Genomic DNA, 6,432 nt, shown 5'->3' with positions numbered 1-6,432 from the left:
TATAAGATTGACCTTTGTTGCAACAAAATAAAAATATTTTAAAATAGTCACGTGACATACACAACATACAACACACATGACATACAGGACAAACTTACAATTAAAAACAAATGGCACCAGAATTCTATTCATAACTATACAAAATAAGGCAAACACAAAATACAATAAAAAAATAAAATAAAAAGGGTTAAACATTTGAATAAACAAATGATTATCTTATTTAAAACCTGTAACATAAATTGATAAAAAATATATTAATATATGCCAAATTTATTGTATTAATTTGGTAGCAAAGAATTTTGCATTACTTTATATTTAACATTATTTTAAAACTCTGCTATATGAAATTAGAAAAGCCCATGTTTCAAATATTAGTGTGTGGTTAGGATTAGAAGCAGAGTCTGCACTTCTGTTGCTTGGCAACCATATCTTCAAGAAAGTTAGGAATAATTCCAGCTGTTGCATTCCTGAAGGGTTAAAATAATTAATTTACTGGATTTATTTAAAGTAAATTTTTATCTTGTTTTCTTTTTGTTTCTTGTTTTGGTCTGTTTTCAATTGTTTTATCTTTTGGAAGTTTCTGTAAAAACTATAACTTTTAACTTTTAAAACAAAGAGAGAGAGTAGAAGTGAGGAGAGGCGGGGTGAAGGGGGTGGGGGGTGAAGAGCAACCTAGGAAGGTAACTGAGACCTGAGCCAAGAGAGATTAACTCTCTCAAGGTATTTGAAAGTACTGGCAGCAGCAGCGAGTTTAGCAAACTGAGGAAGCATATAAAGGACAAAACTTAACCGGTATGTAAAAATATTTGAGAAAGGTGGTTATATTTTCAGATATGGGCGTGGAGTGTGGTTCCGTGGGTCAAAGCAGTTAAGAACCTGCACAGTTGGGAACTGCGCCCCTGTTTTTTATCCTGGCTCTGAGAGGAGAGTGGGGGTAGTTACCTGCTCTTGTAAAACCTGAATTTGTTCCCCCAATGTCTGTCGGTTTTTTGTGCATGCCAAATGGATTGCAGGAGTGCACTTTTTTGCTGCAGTTAACTGTTTTTGGGCAGCTCCATGTGTTAATGTATTAATTATAGATGTTAACCCGCTTAATTTCAGTTTTTTACTTTGAAATTCTTTTTTATTCACTCCCCTGCGATCAAGTCGCAGCTCCTGTCTCCTAATGTGCTCTGTGAACTGTTCCATTTTTCCCTTCATTTGATTTACCAATTCAGTGAAAGTATTGTTTGTTACTCTTTCCTTCTGTGCACTTACTTCTCCCGTTCTAACAGGCACCAGTCTAGGTCCCGGTTTAGGTTTTCCAGGACCTTGCTTTTATCATAAGGTGGTGGTTGCACTGCAGTGGACCCCATTTCATCTTTTAATTTTACTACGGCCACCTTTTTCCATTTCTGTCCCCATTCTTCAGACACAGGGTAGCTACCTGAAGCCTGCTGTTTACCACCAATATTTATAACAGGGGACGGCACATGTATTTTTTGTAGGTTCCTTGAAGTTGTTTCCAGTGTTTTATTCTGTTCCTGTGCTGGTTGTCTCCGGGCTGCTCGCCACCCAGCAAGGGGGGTGGAAGCATTCCAGGGCTGTGTAACTTCTTTTGATTCTTTTAACTCTTTCTTTGTTACTGTTACTTGCCCCACCAATTTTGTGGGGTGCTGTTTTAACCATTCAACAGCCATGGTTATAGTTTGCAATATTTTACATTTTAAGGCTACAGTCTCTGCCCTAGCCTTACAAATTACATTACATGTTTTTTCCCCATTATATTTTTTAAACTCTGTGAGGATTTGTAGGGAGGGGTTAAGGGGGTTCCCTAGTTCGTGGTTTTCTGCCATGTCAGATTGCGATTCCTACAGCAGACAGCTCGCTTACTCACCAGATCAGCGGTCGGGGTCACCAGTGTTGTCAGTAGCTACCGTTGTGGTGCTCTGCTCTTGTTCAATGCTGATAAGTCGGCTGCGTGCGTGTTCCCTCTGTGTGCTGCCCCGGCTCTGCGCAGATAGCTGACACAGCAAACCCCGAGAGAACCTCCAATGACCACAGACTCTAGTAAGGTACGAAGGAACCCGAGCCAGGTTTATTGTCAAATGAAGCACAGTAATAGTTTCCCGTAGACTCTACAAGACATACTACGAATTTGTGCCCCTGGCAATGGACCGGCAGGACTTTCCACTGCCCCCTAGGCCAGACAAAGATGCGCACTCCGGGACCTATTTTTATACAGTTACAGGACAAGATTACTCATCCCTACTGACGTATTGAAGTACTGCCCCTTGACTCATTGGGGGCTGTCTCCTCCTTTGATCATGTTGTTTCAGACAGATCTATTCATCATGCTGTCCTTTTGACCCTGTCTTTAAGATGCACCTGCTTCTAGCAACCCTCTTCTCGCCAACTTCTGTGAGTGAGGCCTACCTATGGCTCACAGCCCAGCTTTTGCTTAGCAATGCCTGGAAGTACTTTGGTTCAGGCTTCAGGCCTCAGACTGGGCCTCTGACACAAGAGTTTGTTTCAGGGCCTCATCTTACTACAATTTCTATGTTAGTATGCCATACAGCCTAACTAACTTCATTCTTGGAATATATATTGAAGGTCTGGATGCCAAGAAACACTAATGACTGTAGACTTAGTTGCAGGGGCTTAGTAGAATTAGACCCTAAATGAGATTTTAGATCATATGAGATATTTGATATCACTTTATTTAATCCTAACTATATGAAACATATTCCATAACTTTTATTTTATTAAAAAGAACAGGAGTACTTGTGGCACCTTAGAGACTAACAAATTTGTTAGTCTCTAAGGTGCCACAAGTACTCCTGTTCTTTTTGCGGATACAGACTAACACGACTGCTACTCTGAAACCTTTTATTTTATTGTACACCGCTACCCTGATATAACTTGACCTGATATAACACGAATTTGGATATAATGCGGTAAAGCAGTGCTCCAGGGGGGGTGGGGCTGTGCACTCCGGCGGATCAAAGCAAGTTCGATATAACGTGGTTTCACCTATAATATGGTAAGATTTTTTGGCTCCCGAGGATAGCGTTATATCGGGGTAGAGGTGTACTTGAGAACCAAATTTTCCAATTTTAGTTTTATAGTTGGTGTCAACCTTTGATCATAAATAGAAATGTTTAAAATAACTTCTTATTCCACGTAAACTTTACAGTTGTTGACTATATATCTTTTAATGTCTTTCCCAATGAATCATTAAATTAAGCCTATAAACGATGCCTAATGTCATTTGAAGACATACTGCATTTAAATACAGTTCATTTTGTCTGATAGGTTACTACAGGTGTAGTAAGTAAAGGCCCTGATAAAGGCCCAGTATGAGGCCTGAGGCCTGAACTAAAGTAATGGTCAAGACTTTCTAGCATAAAGCAAAGTTAAGCTGTGAGCAAGAGGCAGGCCCTGCTCACAGAAGCTGGCAAGGAAAGGGCTGATGTTGCATATATGTATATTCACCTAGCATAGTTAAAGTATAAACATGGTACCAAGACACACTATACCGGAACATTCCACAGATCACATGGAACAGGCCGACCCATCCCAATGACGGGCAAAAGGGTAAAATGATGGATAGAGTTGTTTTGATCGAACCAACATGTACAAGGTGCGAGGCGGCACCTTACTACGTAGGGAGGTTGTACCTTGCTATGTGAAGGGGTTGCACCTCAATACGTCAGGAGTGATGTGTAACTTGTTTGTACCCGTGTATAAGAATGTATCCCTGAGGTGGTGTCTTTGTCCGGCCACGGGGGCAGTGGAAAGTCCCGCCACTGAGCCGGGTCCTTGCCAAGAGGCACTTTCTCGTAGTATGCCCTGAATTAGGCTCAGAAACCTACAGGGAACTGCAATTGTGTCCGAGGTCGCAATAAACCTACTCGACGTGATTTTGCATCTTACTAGACTCTGTGGTTATTGGGGGTTTTCGTCGGGTCTGCTGGGTCAGCTATCTGCGCAGAGCTGGGGCAGCACACAGAGGGAACACACGCCCGCAGCCGAGTGATATCAACATAGGAGAAAGCAGAGCACCACACCGGTAGCATCTCACAACAACAGGTATACCAGTGATTCCACTTGACTTGCATATACTCTATTCAGGATCAGATTCTAGAAAAGATTAAGAATGTTATTGCCAATTAAAAAATAATTTGGATCTGTGGTGCTCAATGTGTCACTATGAACTTGCTGTTTACTCTCTCCATTCATACAACTTGTCATGTTTAAATGATCTGTTTTACTGAATAAAATGCTGTAGCTGCGCCATTGTGACATTCAGTTGCTAATTAATAAGTATTTTTTACTACTGACATAACCTATTACTTATATTTTTTCATGATTATCCATCTATAACTTATGTGTCAACAGTCTTGGTTTAGCGTCACGGTTGTCAGCACTTGTTCAGAATCCTATTACTCTAAGCAAGTGCATGTGCAACCATGCACAATATTCCACTCAATTTTAATTGACAGGATTTTTTCCCCTCATTCTCAGGCAGCATTTCAGATAGTTTTTACTAATGCTGTGGTGTACTAGCATCAAAATCCATTACCTCATGCAGTTTTCTTCATAAAAGGGAACCTTCAGACTTACATATGTTGTATATTTTTTAAAGAGAGCCTCCCTGTTACAATCTCTCTTACCATTACTCTGGGGCATAGCTTTGTCCTTTTCCACAGCAGAGCAATAGCATAATGCCCAGAGGTGTGAACCACATTTGCCATATTCTGAACATATGATGCATCCCAGATCTTTAAGTATCCTTAACTCAGACCCTGGGAAACTAAGCAGTCTTGCCATTTTCAAGGTATTTGGTTCATTGCTACTCATCATCACTACCAACTAAGCTGATCACTCGCTTGCAACTCAGTACAAGAGGAAGAATTAAACAGAGCAAGTGTTGGTTAAGATGATCACTGGACAGTTGCTTCCCATCTGATGCAGACAGTTACTACACAAAGATACACATAAGAAATACCAGGACTTCACCTTATGTGGACCTATGCAAAAACAGTGGTCAGATGGCCTTGACAAATTATCTTATGCAGACAATTTACCTGACGTGATCTGTATCAAGAAACCTATCTGTTTGAACTTCCACAGCAATTCCATAAGAACGTCCATAGCAATTGTTTTTCAAAAACAATCTAGTTATTTCCTTTTGTAGCACAAACCTATACGATAAACATAATTTATAAATGGCACCTATATTGTCCTCTGCACAAAAGTTTTTCAATATATTTTCTATTGTTTACTGTTAATTCAGTGTATTACAAAATGTTTTCTTAATTCTAAGCAGTTTGATTTCTCTCTAACAAAAAAGTGAAGGTGTTTCTTTTGTACAGTTGAACGTGCAGAGACTAATACATCTAATAATTCCAGAAAAATAAAATACTACTATAGTTTTAAAAGGGCATTAGAGAAGTCTATATCTTTCATAATTTTACTAAAAGCTTTTATTTCCTGTTCCACTACTTCCTGCTAGCTTTCTAGGTACTTCTACTGTAAAATTTAGACTTCATTGCTCTGTCTTTAAATATGGCTTCTAATAGTTTTCAAGTAGCTTTCTGGACCTAATCTTTTTTGCTTTGCATTAGTTTTTATTAAGAACCCTCTCTCTCTAGTGTATATCACTGTGTGAGCCGCTGAGTTGTCTGGCATATTCATGAAACCACCTTGTAGTGCTGTTCTGATGTTGAACTTTTGAAGCTGTAATAAGAGAGCTGGGGGGAGGGAAGGAGGTTGTATTCAGCTTGGCTAAATCTCTAGATATGTCTACACTAGAGCTAGAAGGTGTAAATTTCAGCTCGAGGAGCCATACCTACACTAGCTCTGATCAAGCTATCTTGCTAACAATAGAAGTGTAGCCGTGGTGGCACAAGGGGCTAGCTGTCCTGAGTACAGTTACAAACAGCTCAGGAACGGAGGTTCGTAACTCTGAAATGTTTGTAACACTGAACAAAACATTATTACAACTGAACATTGACTTAATTCAGTTTTGAAATTTTACTACGCAGAAGAAAAAAGTTGCTTTTAACCATCTTAATTTAAATGAAACAAACACGGAACAGTTTCCTTACCTTGTCAAATCTTTTTTTAAGTTTTCCCTTTATTTTATTTAGTAGTTAATGTTTAACGCAGTACTTTACTATATTTGGTTTGTTTGCTTGTCTTTGCTGCTGCCTGATTGAGTAATTCTGGTTCCAAAGAAGGTGTGTGGTTGACTGGTCAGTTCGTAACTCTGGTGTTTGTAACTGTGAGGTACTACTGTATGTTCTTTCCAAGGCCATTGGTATGTATTTGTTGCAGCTAGTCCCTCATGCCTCCCTGTTTACATTTCTGTTTTTAGTACACTAGCTCGATCAGAACTAGTGTGGGTATGTCTCCTCAAGCAGGAATTGACACCTTCCACCTATAGTG

This window comes from Terrapene carolina, unplaced genomic scaffold (genome assembly GCF_002925995.2).
Source record: "Terrapene carolina triunguis isolate 2854851 unplaced genomic scaffold, T_m_triunguis-2.0 Scaffold96, whole genome shotgun sequence".
NCBI classification, from domain to species: domain Eukaryota; kingdom Metazoa; phylum Chordata; order Testudines; family Emydidae; genus Terrapene; species Terrapene triunguis.
This window is presented reverse-complemented; position numbering follows the sequence as displayed.